This window comes from Chlorocebus sabaeus, chromosome 23, assembly GCF_047675955.1.
Source record: "Chlorocebus sabaeus isolate Y175 chromosome 23, mChlSab1.0.hap1, whole genome shotgun sequence".
In the NCBI taxonomy this organism is placed as follows: Eukaryota; Metazoa; Chordata; class Mammalia; order Primates; family Cercopithecidae; genus Chlorocebus; species Chlorocebus sabaeus.
This window is the reverse complement of record NC_132926.1, coordinates 8,045,306-8,064,498: the sequence shown is the minus strand read 5'-3', so window position 1 is coordinate 8,064,498 and position 19,193 is coordinate 8,045,306. Positions and strand designations below refer to the sequence as shown.

Genomic DNA, 19,193 nt, shown 5'->3' with positions numbered 1-19,193 from the left:
TGATAATGAAACAGAGTAAGAAAAAATCTGTTTAGTGTGAGATAAATGATCATTAACAGTAGAGTGCTAAAACTTACCAGTTGTTGGGTTTTTTTTGTTGTTGTTGTTGTTGTTTTCAGTTTTCTGGGCTGTGGCCAATTTGGGGGCAGGGATTTGCTTTATTTTTCTTTATCTTCCTAAATAAAGACTAGCACAATGTTGTCCACATGATAGGTCCATAGACGTATTTACTAATATAGTTTTTGGTGGGGGTTAAAAAATTGTCAAGAGAAGTTACTGACTCCCTTGAATTAGCCTAATGGCATCAGAAGGAGCACTTAAGATAGTAGTATTAGAAATCCCTGAAACAGATAAAACTAGAACTCACTGGGATAGGATTGATGCTTCTGAATACCTGCCCCTACCTTCTATAAGGAGCTGTGATAATAAGCTGATTCCAAAGTAGCCTAGCTTAGTGATTCTTCTGTCGTATCTGAATCTGACAGTGAGGCCCTCATTAAGAACCTTTACAGAAATTGCAGTGCACATTCCCACAATTCTCATGCATGTCTCCCTCCTGTGCTTTTGTTCATGCTGGTTTTGTGGGGGTTTTTTCATTCTAGAATGACCCTTGCTTTCCTTTCTCCTCCATGTCTACCTCCGGTGTTAGCCAGGGTTCTTCAGTAGGGGTGTATGTGTGTGTGTGTGTGTGTGTGTGTATGCACATGTGTTCACATGCACATTTGCAGAGAGAGAGACAAAGACAGAGAGAAGAAAGAGGGGGAGAGGATAAATTCATTTTAAGGATTTCACTCATGATTGTTGGCACTGGACATTCCAAAATTTGCAGGGCAGTTTGGCAGGCTGCAGACTCAGGGAAGAGTTGATGCTGTATCTTGAGTCTGAAGGCAGGCTGAAAAATTCCTTCTTTCTTGGAGACCTCATTTTTTTTTTTTTATGGCCTTCAAGATTGGATGAAGTCTATGGACATTATGGAGGATAATCTGCTTTACTCAAAGTCTACTGATTTAAATGTTAATCTCATCTAAAAAGAAATGCCCTCAGGAGCATCTAGATTGGTGTTTGATCAAATATCTGAATACCATTGCCTTGCCAAATTGATACATCAAGTTAATCATCACAGTTTCCCTCTCCTTATGCTTGATACTCAACTCACAGACCCCTCTTCCTGGGGACTTTCTGACTTCCCAGCTGGGCTTAGATGGGGCCTTCTCTAATTCCCTCCAAGAAAATTCCTGATAGTCAGCTTTTTTTTTTTCATCTGTTTATTCATGCGTTTCTCCCGCTAGACTATAACCATCTTGATGGCAAGGATTTCCAATAAATTGTTATTGAGAAAAATGCATTTGGGGAAGGATATAAATGCAAAAAATATGCACCTCCAGATCCAAAGCTTTGGGATTTAAAATTTAAAAAGGAGAATTCCCCCCCAAACAAGTCCATCACACAGGCTGTTTTGGCAAAGTGCCGTTGTCAGTCCTGTCATTAGGTGGGGTCTGTGTTCCTTCCTCTTGAGCCTAGGTGGGCTTGTCACTTTCTCAACCAACAGAACGTGTGAATGGAACACTAGGTAGCTTTCAAGTCTAGGTATAAAAATGTGACACACTTCTGTCTTTTTCTCTTGCAGTGCTTGCTGTTGGAACCCACGGTGTGAGAAAGTTAAGCAGCCACAGAGGCAGACCAGTCACCACCACCAGACCAGGAAGTGAGTGCGTGAGTCTGTGTGTGATCTCAGCCCCTGGTCTCTGACTCATCCTGGCTGACATCCTGGGGAACAGTAAAGAGCTGGCTCCACTGAGCCCTGCCCAAATTTGCATATTATGAGCAAAAGAAATGATTGTTGGTGTTGTATAGCATTAAGTTCGGGGTGGTTTGTTACCCAACAGTAGATAAGTGGAAGAGAAGAGTCAAAGGGCAAACCCGTAAGGGAGGCAGAAATGCTGGAAGATTCAAACGGCAGATATCTAGGCTCAGAAGAAAGTCACCAAATCCAGGAAGGCCTGAGCACATCTCTTCTCACAGCCTAGTTTGTGTTGTTATTGCCGCCACTGTGACCTTTGTGTCTCGATTCGTTTGCTTTGTAAAAATGTGTCTTCATGTTACGTTGAATATAAGCTCATTTTAATCTAATGGCCCATTGGTTTTAAGTAAATAAATAGATGATGATTTTTTATTTTGCCAGAATAGCCTTGAGGCTCGAGAGATAGATGCATTCATACCTACATTCATACAGAGGATGACAGATAGATTCACACCTCTAAGGCTATTTCACAATATTCTGTGGAATGAAGTTTGCATGTCAATGACAGCTTTATTAAGTAATAATTTTCTTTACAGCAAGCACTGCAGTGAAGGCTCTATATGCATCAACTCATTTACATCCTCCCCCAAAACTGTTAAGAGTCCTTTTTACAGATGAGGAAATTGAGGGTCAGATTGCCTGGATCACATGTCCCATCGGTAAACTGGGTGACCCCAGGCAGCGTGACTCCAGGGCCCACCCTATTAACCCCTGCCCTCACTACCTCCATCTGCAAGGCTCTCTGAACATTGCCTGGGGCACAGATTTTCAACCAATGCCTCATTGCTTTCATTCTAAATTACATGAAACAAGCTCCTACAAGCTCCTATATTATTATACCCTATTCAGCCAGATAAGTCCACTGGTCATGAGCTTAAATGGTGTAGAAATGTCAAATAACTATAAACATTTATTAAAAAAACAAAAAACAAACAAGTTCTACTCTCAATTTCTGTGCTTATCTCATCAAAGATGGTTACAGCTCACTGATGAGCATGAGTTTTGTCTGCTATTCACCCAGTGGTTTGTAAAACCCTGATGCAACTGGTGACCTGATTCATGTCTTTACAGAAATTTAGCAATCTTAAAACAACAGCAGCAATCATAAAACTACAGCAATAACACCATCAATTACTGCTCTGTTTAGGAAAATAGATCCATAAGGCAACAGAAATGTACACATCGGCCACAGAAAGTCTGCACTTGTTGGTTTACGTTTCTATTTGTAGTTGAATTCAGGCAAAGTAGGTACCCAATTCACGTGTGTGTCAATTACCGACTCTTTTAGAGAAATGGCCTTTTGCATTTGAAGGCTCTGAGTGTATGTGGTGGAAGGGAGGTCAGTGGGTAGATAGACTGGAGCTTCAGAGAAGGCAGGAGAAGGGCTTTCTTTGTGGATGTTTGTAGGCAGACAGCACATCTTGGACACATTAAGAAGTAGCAGGAAAACAAATGGCACCTTCACTCCATCTTCATTGCGGGGCAGGGGATACCAAGGGAGAACTTTCCCTTTTAAACAGAAAGAGAAAGAACTGAATGAAAATGCACAGTCAGCCCCTGAGAACAGTGCCCCTTCAATTGAGAGGCATTTTTCACCAAGCCCTGGGACAGAAGAGGGCCCAGCGCTAATGCACAGTCCTCTCCTGCTCCCACTCCCCCTTCTAATCAAGGCGATATGAAACAGAGGCCTTCAGAGAACACACGCCGAAGTGGGCTGCCTGTTCCGGCAACTGTTATAAAGCAGGCCAAAGCCATGTCACGTCCAATTAGTGTCAATGAGGAACATCTGTATTTAGGCACCCACGTTCCTTAATGCAAACATTTCGTAATTACAGCCTCTTGCACACACGGTGTGTTATGAGATGTGGTGTCCCAGTGTGAATCAGTCACATTTTTCAGAGTCGTCAGCAGACTTGGTCTGGCTGAGATGCCGCTTGCTGACTGCCCATAAGAGCATTTCTCTAAAATATTGAATTAAGCACAGTCCAGCTTTTCCCTCTTATCTATGAAATCTTGCGGTTGGGGCTTGACTGTTTTTATAACATGAAATATATAAAATGGATAAAATGCAAATAAAGTTGAGGTTAGAGTGGCGTGTTCTTTTCTTTCTCTCTCTTTTTTTTCATTTTCATTTTTTGTTTTTTTTTTAGAAAGACATCTGTTTCCCCCACGTTCCCCTTTTCCCTTTGGTGTTTTAAGCTGAAACGTAAAGGTTCAATTGTCAGGCACAGTCTGAAGGGCTCCAATTCCGACTGGTTTTTCACCTCATCGAGAAAGCTAGTCTGGTTATAAGGACCCAACTGCTCTGGGAATATTTTCTCATGGATGTTTTCTCCTGGGCAGAGCACTCGGCTTTAGAGTCACGGGAAATCCAATAGCCCTGGGTTCAAAGTTGAAGATATTTTAAAATTCTTATGGTGCATTCAGTGAGGCCTCATAGAAATAGAAGGTGCAGATTGGGGCAATGAGGATATCATGAATCCGTCAGAAAACCTGCGATAGTAATAGTCTGGATAGACATTTTTTATCCATAAGGCACCAAGCCTAAGGAATTTGAAAATCTCTGCATTGTCATTTTGTGGCAACACCTTGGCGTGTTCTTGATCTTTGTCTCCTGACCCTGTCCCCAGTTTAGCCATCAGACGGGATCCTAATAACTTCTCTCCATGACTGGTGTTCCCCCTCCTCAGACCTAATTCCTGCTCTTCCTTTGAGAGAGACCGTAATCCCATCTGGTTGCTAGGAATCCACCCCTACTGGCCCAGCCAAGGGCTTGTTCTCCAGATCGGTCCTCATCCCAGGACAGAGAAGAAGATGTCATGTCAGAGGAGAATAACTGCTGCTGAAACGGCTGAGCTTTTGGTCCCACCATCGATGTCTTGTTGATCAACCTTCCCAGGCTCTTGAGTTGTTGTAAGGGACAAAAACTCCAGTCAGGCCGGGCGCGGTGGCTCATGCCTGTAATCCCAGCACTTTGGGAGGCCGAGTCGGGCGGATTGCCTGAGGTCAGGAGTTCGAGACCAGTCTGGCCAACATGGTGAAATCCCATCTCTACTAAAAATACAAAAAAATTAGTTGGGCGTGGTGGCGGGCACCTGTAATCTCAGCTACGCGGGAGACTGACGCAGGAGAATTGTTTGAACCTGGGAGGCGGATGTTGCAGTGAGCCAAGATCGTGCCATTGATCTCCAGCTGGGCAACAAGAGTGAAACTCCATCTAAAAAAAAAAAAAAAAAAAAAAAAACACACAAACAAACAAAAAGCAAACTCCAGTCAAACTAATGAAACAACAAAGGGCTTGGAAGACCAAGTTTCAGTAAGGGAAGGGAACAGATGGACTCAGGACACAAACCCATTTTCTCGTGGGGTCTCATTGCTGTTTTTCTCTGTGGGTCAGCTTCATTCTCTTACTACAAATTGGGCTTCCTATTTTTTTTAACCTTCCAGTCCAGCCAACAGAGTGTAAACATGTTTTCCCGTGCTCCTTCCTGCTAAGCACAAGGATGAATCCTGGAAATGGAACAAGAAATGACTCGATGGTTAATTTTTTGTGTCAACTAGGCTGACCATGGTGCCCAGATATTTTGTCAAACATTATTCTAGATATTCCTGTGAGGTTGGTTTTTGGATGAGATTAACATTAAATGTAATGCTTTACTCATATTTGAACTATGAGTAAAGCTGATTACCCTCCTTGGCATGGATGGGCCTCCTCCATTTGGTTTAAGGCCTTAAGAGGATAAAGACTGAGATCTCTGAGCAAGAAGTCATTCTGCCAGCAAATTGTTTTTGGTTTGAACTGCAACACTTCCCTGAATCTCCAGCCTACCAGCCTACCCCATTAGATTTTGGACTCACAAAACCTGCACAACTGCATGAGCAAATTCCTTAAAATAAATCTCTCTCTCTCTCTCTCTGTATACACACACACACACACACACACACACACACACACACACACACACCCTGTTGGTTGTGTTTCTCTGGAGACCTCTGAACAATATAGCAATCAAAAGAGAACTCTGAAATGCTGTTTTTTTAAAAAAGGCAAACTAGTTGAGAACCCCAAGAATAGCACAGCAACAGGATATTTTGTGTCCCTCCACTTAACAGAGAAAGAGGCCACCGAGACCCGATGTTTCCCAACCTCTCACCGAGCAGTAGAAAGTAGTCAGCTAGGTTCATTCCCACCCTGGATTTAATAGGGTCTCCCTTTGAAGACCACAGGAGAGCTTGACACCTCCAGCAGGGACACTGACTGGGAGTTCTGCCAGACACAGTGGGCAAAGGAGGCACTCCTCTTCCCCACCAGGCCTGGGACACCCCTTTTCCACTGATAGATACTGAGGAAGGTGGGAAGAGCTGATAGGAGAGACCCCACTATAGCAGTTATCCTGGCCCAAGAAGCCTCTTTGACCTGGTAGGTCCAAGATTTTCCTTCCCTGCCAAGAAGCACTGGGGCAGTGAAGAGGCAGCCATAGGGTGATCCTACCACACGCCTTCTCCACCAAGAAGCACGCAAGTGGCCCAGCCACTGGGGAAACTCTTTCTGTCCCTTCGGGCAACCCTGGCAGGAACCAGTGAGGGCTTTCCTGGCACCAGATAAACAAAGAAGATAAAAATAATACTGCAAATGCTCTAAGAATTAAATTGCCTTTTGAACCACAGCCCATAAAAGTAGGCTAAGACCTACATGCTAAACCTAAGCAGAGTGATGGCCCGCTAAAATAAAATATTTAAGTCTAACCTAGAGCTTCTTAGCATAATACACAAAATGTCCAGGCCACAGTTAAAAAAAAAACAACTGTCATACTCAGAACCACACAAAATAGCAAGTTGAATGAGGAAAGACTATGGCTAACACCAAGATGTTGAAAATATCTGATAAGAATTTTAAAGCAGCTGTCATAAAAATGCTTTAACAATCACAAAATCTTGAAATACATAAAAAAAAAACCAGAAAATCTCAGCAATGAAATAGAAACTTTAAAAACGAATCAAATGGGCCAAGTGCTGTGTCTCATGCCTGTAATCCCAGCGCTTTGGGAAGCTGAGGCAGGCGGATCACTTCAGGTCAGGAGTTAGAGACCAGCCTGGCCAACATGGCAAAAAATCTGTCTCTACTAAAAATACAAAAATTAGCTGGGTATGGTGGCGCACACCTGTAGTTCCAGCTACTCGGGAGGCTGAGGCAGGAGAATCGCTTGAACCTGGGAGGTGGAGGTTGCAGTGAGCTGAGATCGCACCACTGCACTCCAGCCTGGGCGACAAGAGCTAAACTCTGCCACAAAAAAAAAAAAAAAAAAAAAAAAAGAAAGAAAGAAAAGAAAAAGAAACAAAGAACCAAATGGAAATTATAGAATGGGAACATATAATAAAATGGGAACAGAAATAAAAACATGCTGGATAGACTCAATATTAGAGTAGACATGACAGAGGACAGAATCGGTAACTTGAGAACAGAACAATAGAATTCACCCAATTCAAACAGCAGGAAGAAAACATATTTTAAAAAAATGAACAAAGCCTGAGGACTTGTCGTACAATAATGAAATAGCCAACATTTATATTGTCAGAGTCCCAAAGGAAAAAAAAGTGGAGTTAAAAAGTCTTCAATGAAATTATAGCTGAAAACTCCCCAAACCTGTGGAAAGATACAAACCTCCAGATCCAAGAAGCTGAGTAAATTCCAAAACGAAGATTTTTAAACCAAAATAAATCCACACCAGGACACATCTTAATTAGACTTCTGAAAATTAGAAAGAAAAATGAAAAAATCTGGAAAGTCACCAGAGAAAAATGACATCTTTTATAGGGACACACCGGTTTGAATGATAAAGGATTGCTCATCTAAAACCAGAAGCCAGAAGGAAGCAGCACAATATTTTTCAAGTACTGAAAGAAAAAATTACTAGCCACAAATTCTATATCCTGAAACAATTATCAAGGAATAAAGGAGAAATAAAATATTCTGAGATGAGAGAATGCTAAAAGAATTTTCTCTAACTCAAAGATTGCCTGAAAGAAATTGCTCGAACAGAAAAGAGAAGATTAAAGGAGGACTCTCAGAGCATCAGGACTAAGGACAATAGGATGGAGGAAGAAACAATGGAAAGAGTTTGAGAAATGGGCATACATGATAAGCTATCCTTTCCTCATGCAGTTTATAAATTATGTTTGATGATTAAAAAAGTTATAATACTGTCTGATATCCAAGAAAATAATATTTAAAACTAGGGAAGATAAAGGTCTGTATATGGTCACTATCCAATCTCTCCCTCTCCAAAATCAGAATGAAAGCAAAATTCTCACACTTCACTTAGAGCGGTAGAATAGCAATACCAGTAGACTGTTGTAAGTCATATATGTATGTTGTAACACCTAAAGAAACAAAAATCATACAAAAATACCCCAAAACACTACAAATAAATCAAGATGGAATCCTAAAATATATTTAAGTAACCTGCAGGAAGGCAAGAAAAGAGAAATGGAGGAATGAAAAACAGAAGAAATAAATAGAAAACAGATAATAAAATGACAGAGTTGAATGCTGGCGTATCAATAATTCTCTTAATGTAAATGGTGTAAATAACCAGTCAATGGACAGAGATTGAAAGAGTGGATAAAAAACTATAATCCCACTATATGTTCCTTATAGGAGATTCACTTTAAATTCGAAACAGGTAGATTAAAAACAAAAGGATTGAAACAGATGTACTGTGTAAACATTAATCAATTTGACTTAATTGGTTTTCCTTCATGTGGCAAAAAATGTGACTTTCAATCTCTGTCAAGCCTCACATACACAATTACCTTGACTGTTTCTAACCCTGGGAGAGGGCTCTAATTGATATAGCTCATGTCTGAGGGCTCACCCCTACACAGTCAAAGAGCAGGGTCCTGGGAGAATACGGCCTTGCTGATGGACTCCCATCTTTGGAGAAGAGGGAGAAATGATTTTTTAAAAAAGAAAAGCACTATTCACAGGTGGCAGGAACACTGGGAGGCAAAAATAATAGGAGTCTAATACATGCATTGTGCCCCCTCTTCATATACATACTAGCTAGCTTCCCACCCCAAAAACAATCAAAATAAAGCAAAACTAAACAAATAATGTTTTCTTCCAGATGAGGGAAAATGTGCGTGCTGCAATTTTTTCTAGTTGGCTGTCAGTGGTCAGCTGACACTCTTTCTTAACCTTTAACTTTCTCTCTAGGCATCTTCAGGTCAAGCAAAAGAAAGAAATATATCACATGCCAGCCATGGTCTTTGGTCAAATTTTGGTGTTCAGCAACAAGCTGAACTAAACTTTATATCTCATTATTTCAACCCATGAGTAAGATTTAGAGCTCACTTCTTTAAAGCAGGTAGACCACATTTTGGGTTCTTCTCTGATTTAATCAAAGTTTGTAGAAGACATTTGCTGATTTCTATGAACTAAAATTAATTATAAAACACAACTCTTCTCTCTTTTGAGAGTTTAGCAGAACTTCCACTTTGTTGAAGTCAGTTTTCTTATACATTAGTAAATCCAGAGCTGTACATGTTTGGTGGGGAAGGTTGTGATAAGTAACTGAATTTCAATTAATGCAGCCATTTGACAAATATTCATTAGCATCTTTATGTGCCAGACCCTCTGCTAGGAGGTAGGTACAGTGAGGAATGTTCCCTGATCTCAAGGGGCTCATGGTTAAGGGGAGAAAACAGATGCATAAACACATAATACTATGCAAAATAAAAATATATTCCAGGGCTCCTGGTGGAGCCAGAGCTAAGAAGCAAGCATATCTGCTAAAGAATTAAGCAATGATCTTCTCCATGAAGCACCTGTTTGGAAATGGTTCTCTCTGCTTCTTCCCTTTTCTCTCCCATCGCCTGCCCCCCTTCTCCTAGGATAAAACCTAAAGCCTGAAGGATATGTCCACAGTGCATTCGGACCTACGCAGATGTCTCTGAAGAGGGCGGGGTCCCAGAGGAGCAATGGATGCCACATTTCAGAGGGGGTCAGTGGACCCACAAGGGAGTATTCTCTATAGGCTGGGAGGAAGAAGCCTGGAGCAAGAAACCAGATCCAGCACAGGGCTTGAGGGGAAGAGGGTCTTCCTTGTTCTGGAAAGTGAGTGGCAGCCACTAACTGAGCTAGCCCCAAGCCAGGAACCGTGGAAGAGCATAGGAATGGAGAGAATCCTCACCCTACACCCCACAGCACTTCAGAGCTCCAGAAGGCCTCTGCGGCAGAAGGCAACCGTGCCCCTGTGACGCCGTCAGGGCCAGAAGCAACAGTGGCTGGTGGAGGTGATGGGCATTGTCACTCCAACAGGACAGAGTTTCCACCCCAGCGCAGGTCTTGGAGGACCAAGTGAAGCAGCCTTCATCCCACAGGCAGCATTCAGTGTGAGGAGAAGCCACATGAACTTGCCGGTGCAGGCAAGTCCTCCTTGGAGACTGGACTTGAGCATTTTGCCAGAATGAAGAGGCTCCCTTTCGAGGCTTTGGTTCTTACAGTACAACTGCTGAGACAGACGCTGCAGAACACAGTGAGACATGGAAGATGGTCAACGACTTGCTCTGCTGCCTTTTATTTTGTATTCAATATGGCATGGCATAACACAGAGCTATTTCCCCTACAGGTTCTATTAGGGCAACCAAATAATTTCCCACTCAAGCCTATAATTTAAAGAATGCAAGAGGGCGACATTAACAATTTCCCTGTGATTGTAGGTGTAAAATGAGACTATCCTGGGCAAATGAAACATATATGGCCAGTCGAATGTTATTGCTTTGCTTTTGAGATTTCTTCTTTTTCATATTTCTGGGCTTATATGAAATCTTTCTACTTCGGTAGGGTGGGGTGGGGGTGTTGAACCTGAGACCAGGAGGTTGCTTCAAACATGGGGGTGTTCTGTACCTTCTTGTAACCTCTCCTGGGACAGACATGATTGGCATCAGTGACACCCAATCTTTGGGCTATTACCACATTTTAGGCAGGCTCAATGAGCAACTGCCTCTATTCTTTAGTAGCAATTTAGTAACTGCGTAATTTAAAAAATTGAGATATAATTCACATACCACCAAATTCACCCTTTTAAAATGTACAGTTCAGTGGTTTTTAGTATATTCATAAAGCTGTACAACCAACTTCACCATGTAATTTGAAAATATTTTCATTACTCCAAACAGAAACCCTATACCTATTAAATAGTCACTTCCCCCAATTCCTGGCAACCACTAATCTTCTTTCTGTCTCTATAGATTTGCCTATTCTAGACATTCCATATAAATGGAATCATACGATATGTGGCCTTTGTGTCTGGCTTCTTTCGCTCAGCATAATGTTCAAGTTTCATCCAAGTTGTAGAATGAATCAGTACTTCATTCCTTTTTATGGTTGAATAATATTCTATTGTATGGATCTGCTACATTTTGTTTATCCAGTCGTCAACTGATGAACATTTGGGTTAGCTGCATGATTTTAAACACACACTGCTCATGCTTTACAAGCATCATACCTAATGTTTATTTCAACTTTACAAGCATCATATCTTATGTTTATTGCAGACAAGTGAATTTAGCTTTCTGGAAAATATGGACACATACCGTGCTATGGCTTACTTTAGAATAATCGCTGACAGTCCTATCTGTGTTTGTTGCCATCTGTTTCTCAAAGGAGGAGGAAAAAATAATTGCATGTATGGAGAGTGTTAGAGGGACATGTGAAACTATAAAGGAGAACTCACCAAGGCTCTAGGGAAATAGAACACCCCAAAATGTTTCAGGATCCTGTGCAGGGACTAGAGTTCCTATGCTAGCACGTGGCGCTGGAGGCAGTGGAGTCCAGGGTCAGAATGAATACAGCATCCCCTGACAGGCTGTAATTCAGATGACAAAAAAGGAAGCTCTAATGTGCTTTGGGAGGAAAAAGGAGGGAAAGGAGAGCAAGGACTGCCATACCGAGGAGACAGCTTCAATAAAGCACACAAGGTAGCCAGGAAAACACAGAGGGCAAGCATTTTAGGGAGAAGGATGAGCATGTATAGCAGCTTAGAGGTGTGAGAGAGCTGATCCCCGCCTCCGCTATATTTGGGGAGCTCTCAAGCAAATCATTCATCCAGATATCCAGACACTGGAAACAGCCAGATGACAGGATTAACCCGGATGATTTTAGTGGCATTCCATCCTAAAAACACTCCATTTCATTCATGCATATCACGTGCACTGGCAGGATTCACTAGGCCGGGGAGTCACAGGTTGTCAATGTCACAGCAGCGACACCTACATCATGCAAATCAGGTAGCATGGAATGTAAGCAGTGATCACAGCGATGTCATGGCCATCTTTCTGGAAAGGCACAATGTTGTCAATGTCCTCAGTCGTTTGTATATTTCAGTGGAAAACAACTGTTGTGTTGGGTTGAACTGCAGATGAGAAGAATAATGTATGTTAAATATGTGTGTGTATACATATATATGTATTTTTGCACAGCTTTTAAAAATCATTGTGCTCTTCGAGAGATGACATATTTATTATGAAATACTACTACAAGTTAGGTCTGGGGTGATCCAAACAAGTGATCTACAGGTAAATGTAGTCAAAACCAAGGACTCCCGGGAGGGAAGAGGATGAAGAGGAGAATAGAAGGGTTGATAGGAGGCAGATTATTAACGCCATCAAATCCAATCTAAGAGCCTTGGGCTTTACCCTCCTAGGCCAGGGTCCTCAAACATTAGTGTTGGATTCCTCTGGAGAGCTTACTTAACGCCTATTTGCAGGGACCTCCCACTGATGTTCTGGTCAATGGGTTTAAGGAGTCACTGAGCTAAGTCACTAAGAAAAGAAGGGTCCATCTTTTCCAAAATATATTTGAGATTTCTTACACTTTAAGTTTTTCAGAGGCATATATTTTCTCAACCTCTGAAACTGGTGCACAACAGTTCTTCAGCAATGTTTGGTGAGTGGCTGAATGATCATTCTGGCTATTGGTACCAGTGTGGGGTTCAGGCTGAAGATGGTAGAACTGGAGGCAAGATTGATGAGGCTGTAGCCCAGTGAGTGAGGATGTGGTCTCATCAAGGACTGTGGCCAACAGAGAGAGAGACAGACAAGGACAGAGGATCCTGTTGTCTGGCTCCCAAGATGATTTTAGGGAAAAAATAGAGAATCAGTGATCAGCGCAGAGCAGAGTCAATGGCCTTCCCACTAGCCCATGTGTTTCAGCTAAAGCCCACAAACACCCAGTGTCATAGGGTGGAGAAGCTGCCCAGATGGGATCTAGAAACAACCCAGATACAGTCAGCCTCTTTACCTTAAACCAGATACTCTTAACTGCTCTGAGGCTAGGTAGGCTGAGGTCACTGATGCCAGGCAACGGATTGGGGAGAGAGCAGAAGACAGGGTCTGGTGCCAGGAGGCAGGGGGAGATGGGAGGAGAGATATGAAGAGGGAGTAGGAGAACAGCTTAGTCATGAGATAGACTCATGAAAACAGTTTGTCTTTAGAGGCTGTGGCTGTAGCAGAAAGAACGTGCATTTTTAAATTAAACAAACTCAGTCTGGAGACCTGGCTCCATCCTTACCAGCTGTGTTGTTGGCCTTGGCAAATCATGGAATGCGAATGCCTGGAAACCTGTTTCCTTACCTGTAAAACAGAGATACAGATAATTCCTTCACAGGATACTTTAATTAAAGGTGAGTGACACATATAACATAGCCTGATATCCAATAGGTGATGAATTAACATTTCCTGTTTTATTGTTTTGGAGTATTTGAAGCTGACATTGTAGTGTAGCCAATAATATACCAAACGTTCATTAGTCACCACCCACCAATGTGAAACCCAGAATTTTGCTTGATTCCTTCTGATATACTTCCAGAAACATCAACCACTTTACATATGGTTGGCTCTCCCTGGCTACCCCTACTTGATTGGATTTCCACCTTCTCTGAAGGTGGTGATGCTGTTGCATGCTTACCATGAACAGATAGGTCTCTAAAACTGTGCAGCTTTGAGTTGTGCATGTGTTTAAACTTGATATAGGAGTATCCTAATATTTACATCTTTCTGCAGCTTACTTTTCACAGTCAACATGGTTTTTGAGATACAGGTGGCTCTAGTTCATTAGTGGTCATTATTGAGCAATAATCCACTGCATAAACATGACGCAGTTGATTTACCACTTCGCCTAATGACCAGCTTTCAGGTTTTTGCTCAGTTATCACTAGCACGAGAATTGCCAAGATGACCATGTTCCCCCATGTCGCCTGGTAAGCATGTGCTGTAAATGAGTTTTATTGCTTCACGCCAACAATAGATTTTGCCAGGCTTTGTCATTTGTGCCCATCTGATGGGTGTCATTTCTTTTTTTAAGAAAAAAACAGATAGTAACAGGATCTGTACCTCTGGATTTTCCAGGACTGTCCTAATTCAAGTATAGTGTCCTATTGTCTCTGTGGTAGCAATCATGCTGCTTAGAAATGGTAGTGATTATTTAGATAAAGAGCTCTGGCCACTGTGTGTGGAGATCCCAGTATACTGGGAGGGTGGGGAGGGCTGGGCAGAAGACACTCGGGGAGGGCATCGTCTTTTCCGACCTTGACCCTGTTTTTGCATGTGTTCTTAATATGCTGATATAATTCTTGTGCCCTGGATGTTTTGATCTTCTCTGAGACTGACCAAGGTGGGAAAGATGAAATTCTTTAAATCAAATGTCTTTTTCAATGCTCTCTAACAGCTGCTATCTATTGGATGGCATATTATTTCATGGCATATTTCTTCCCATATTATTTCATCACGTCTTTGAAACTGCCTCTGAGGAATGCACTTGTGTTGTTCCCATTAACAAACAAGGAAGATGACTTGAGTCACACAGCTGCTAAGTGGCAGAGAAGACTAAGCTCAAGTCTGTTGGTCTTTAAAGTCTGAACAACTTTATTTTTCCCATAATTTCATGAAAGAGATGAAGAGAAGCTATGCCATAAATGGGATATATGAACTGGAACTTGTTGAATTAGTAGGATTTGCCACACAGAAAAGAGTAGAAGCAAGGAGGAATATTCTAGGCAGAGGAAACTTAAAAGACACATTGTGGGGGCCAGAAGTGTTCTGTATAGCCCAGGGCATTACAAGTATTGTCACAGTTCTTGACATAAAGCCTCTGCTCAATCAGTGTTGTGAGAATTTGAATGAATGAGTGAAGCAGGCAGAGTCTTTTGGGATGTTCCCTAAATAGGGCACAGTGTGGCATGCATGGAAAAGCACAGTGCGAAGGTCCCTTTGTGAGCTCACAGGGGGTACCCCATCCCCAGAGGCTCCCCAGGATAACTTGGAGAAGCGTTGAGAGGAAGGCTGGCAGATTGTATTAGTCTGTTCTCACACTGCCAATAAAGACATACCAAAGACGGGGTAATTTATAAAGGAAAGAGGTTTAATGAACTCACAGTTCCATGTGTCTGAGGAGGCCTCCCAATCATTATGGAAGGCAAAAGAGAAGCAAAGGCATGTTTTACATGGTGGCAGGCAAGAGGGTTTGTGCAAAGGAATTCCCATTTATAAAACCATCAGATTCCTGACGACTTATTCACTACCAGGAGAACAGTATGGGGGAACCTGCTCTCATGATTCAATTATCTCCATCTGGTCCTGCTCTTGACACATGGGGGTTATTACAGTTCAAGGTGAGATTTGGGTGGGGACACAGCCGAACCATATCGTTCCACCCCTGGCCCCTCCCAAATCTCATGCCCTCACATTTCAAAACATAATCATGCCCTTCCAACAGTCCCCCAAAGTCTTAACTCATTCCAGTATGAACTCAAAGGTTCAAGTCCAATGTTACATCTGAGAAAAGACAAGTCCCTTTCACCTATGAGCCTGTAAAATCAAAAGCAAGTTAGTTACTTCCTCAATACAATGGCGGTACAGGCACTGGGTAAATACACCCATTCCAAATGGGTGAAATTGGACAAAATGAAGAGGGTACAAGTCCCATGCAAGTCCAAAATCCTGCAGGGCAGTCAAATCTTAAAGCTCCAAAATGATCTCCTTTGACTCTGAGTCTCACATCAAGGTGATGCTGATGCAAGAGATGGACTCACATGGCCTTGGACAGCTCCAACCTTGTGACTTTGCAGGGTACAGCCCTGCTCCCAGCTGCTTTCATGGCTGGTGTTGAGTTGTCTGTGGCTTTTCTAGGAACATGGTGCAAGCTGGATCTACCATTCTGGGGTCTGGAGAATGGTGGCCCTCTTCTCACAGCAGTCCCAGGGGGCTCTGTGTGGGAGCTCCAATCCCACATCGCCCTTCTGCACTGACCTGGCAGAGGTTCTACATGAGGACCCTGCCCTTGCAGCAAACTTCTGCTTGGACATCCAGAAATTTCCATACACCCTCTGAAATCTGGATGGAAGTTCCCAAACCTCAGTTCGTGACTCTTGTGCACCTGCAAGCTCAACACCACTCAGAAACTCCCAAGGCCTGGGACTTGCACCATCTGAAGCCATGGCCAGAGGTGTACCTTTGCTCTTTTTAGCCAAGGCTGGAGCAGCTATGATGCAGAGTAGCAAGTCCCTAGGCTGTACACAGCAGTGAGGGCAGGGGCCTGGCCCACAAAACCATTTTTTCCTCCTAGGTCTCCAGGACTGCGATGGGAGGGGCTGCCCTGAAGGTCTTTGTCATGGCCTGGAGGCATTTTCCCCATTATCTTGGTGATTAGCATTTGGTTCCTGGTTACTTATGCAAATTTCTGCAGCAGGCTTCAATTGCTCCCCCCAAAATGGGTTTCTCTTTTCTGCTGCATTGTCAGGCTGCACATTTTTCAAACTTTTGTGCTCTGCTTCCTCTTGAACACTTTGCCACTTAGACATCTCTTCCTTCAGATACTCTAAATCATCTCCCTCAAGTACAAAGTTCCACAAATCTCTAGAGTAGGAGCAAAATGCTGCCAGTCTCTTTGCTAAAGCATAGCTAGAGTCACCTTTGTTCCAGTTCCCAACAGGTTACTCATCTCCATCTGAGACCACCTCAGCCTGTACCTTATTGTCCATATCACTATCAGCATTTTGATCAACAAGTCTCTAGGAAGTTCCAAGCTTTCCGACATTTTCCTGTCTTCTTCTGTGCCCTCCAAACTGTTCCAACCTCTGCATGTTACCCAATTCCAAAGTTGCTTCCACATTTTAAGAGATGTTTACAGCAGCACCCCACTATCTGGTACCAACTTACTATATTAGTCTGTTCTCATGCTGCTAATATAGATGTATGTTAGCAGAGACTGGATAATTTAAAGAAGAAAGAGGTTGAATGGACTCACAGTTCTACGTGACTGTGGAGGCCTCACAATCATGGTAGCAGGCAAAGGAGAAGCAAAAGCATGTTTTACATGGTGGTAGGCAAGAGGGCTTGTGCAGGGGAACTCTCATTCATAAAACCATCAGATCTCCTGAGACTTATTCACTATGACAAGAAAAGTATGGGAGAAACTGCCCCCATGATTCAATTATCTCCACCTGGCCCCACCCTTGACACATGGAGATTTTTACAATTCAAGGTGAGATTTGGGTGGGGACACAGCCAAACCATATCATAGATGGAGGAGAAACCAGCCTATTTGAGTTAATGGGAGTTTATCTGTCCACATGTGTTGGTGTGGAAACCTGAGGACATATTAATACATATACAAATATATATATACACAGAGACAGAGAGAGAAAGAGAGAGAGAGAGAGAGAGTCGGAGTTTCGCTCTTGTTGCCCAGGCTGGAGTGCAATGGTACAATCTCAGCTCACTGCAACCTCCGCCTCCTGGGTTCAAGAGATTCTCCTGCTTCAGCCTCCCAAGTAGCTGAGATTACAGGCACCTGCCACCACACCCAGCTAATTTTTGTATTTTTAGTAGAGATGGGGTTTCACCATGTTGACCAGGCTGGTCTTGAACTCCTGACCTCAGGTGATCTGTCTGCCTCAGTCTCCCAAAGTGCTGGGATTACAGACATAAGCCACCATGCCCTGCTGTGTATGTTAATATTTATAACACTGATCATAAATACATGAAAATAGTAAGTTTCTTTCAGCGGTAGAATGGCTCTCTGCTCCAGGTCATTTATCTGTTTGTTTGTTGATTTTGCTCATCATATTCATTGCAAGTCTTCCAGTTCATTGGCTATGTTTTCTAATGCACCAAATAAGCTATTCATGACCCCTATTGAATATTTAGCAATTTGACCTCAATATTAAAAGTCTCAAATGACCTTAGAATATTCCCTTTTCAACCACCTAGAGTGATTTTCTAACATTATGTTTCCCATTTCTTCCTTAGAGAGACATTTACTTTTGACTCCTCAGACTGGTCTCCTCTTGAATCCTGAATCTTTCATGTGAACAAGGATTTTCCCCTATTTGCTCACTATTTGGGATGTTTGTTCAGTAACGGCCATCCAGATGGATTCTGAGAGAGACAGCCTGAGTCCTGGCTTACATTATTCACACACACACGCATACATACATACACACACACACACACACAGAAAGAGAGAGAGAGAGTATAGAACGATCTAGAATTACAGGGTTCACTTCACCAAGCGACAGCTTATGACAGAAGCAGTAGCAGATATATTGTGAAGGGTATTTAGACAGGACATAGATGGCAATAAACATATAAGAAAAAAACCTGATAAATCTGACTTTATCAAAATTAATAACCATTACCATCCAAAGACATGTTAAAAGAAATGAATACGTTGTTACATATTTATCCAAACCCATAGAATATACAGCACCAAGAGTGAACCCTAATGTAAGCTCTGGATTCTGGGTGATAATGATGTGTCAATGTAGGTTCATCTATGGTAACAAATGCTCAACTGTGGTGAGGGATGCTGATAATGGAACAGGCTATACAGGTGTGGGGCAGCAGGTACAGGGGAAATCTCTGTACCTTCTGTTCAATTTTGCTGTAAGGTTAAAAATAATGTCTACTCAAAATTAAACTTTTAAAAAGTGGATATAAAAATGAAGAGGCGAGATACAGGTGAAAGAAAATATCTGCAAAACATACATCTGGCACACAAATTCTGCTCAGAATACATAACTCCTAAAACTTAGTAATAATAAGACATGCTAGCCAATTTTTAAATATGGGCAAGAAGTACTTTAAGAAAGAATATATCTCAATGGCCAATATGCATATGAAAAATCATCATCATCATTGGTCATTAGGAAAGTGTGAAATAAAAAGGCATTGAGATATCACTATATACTGTCTAAAATGGCTTAAATCTTTAAAAACTAAGGATATCAAGTGCTGATGAGAATGTGGAGGGACCAATGCACATTCCTGATGGGAGTGGAAAGCAGTGTAGCCAGTGTGGAGTAAGTTTTAACAGTTTCTCATGAAGCTAGAC

At 42.2% G+C, this 19,193-nt stretch overlaps 1 long non-coding RNA gene across 1 annotated transcript in view; it reads left to right on the top strand.

The window, feature by feature from the left end:
- Nucleotides 1–2,130, top strand: part of LOC140709901 (uncharacterized) — a 47,020-nt gene extending 44,890 nt beyond the window's left edge. Inside the window, exon 2 of the long non-coding RNA XR_012090685.1 lies at nucleotides 1,628–2,130. This is a non-coding gene — a long non-coding RNA (uncharacterized lncRNA). The remainder of the gene's footprint in view (nucleotides 1–1,627) is intronic.
- Nucleotides 2,131–19,193: the final 17,063 nt, after the last annotated feature.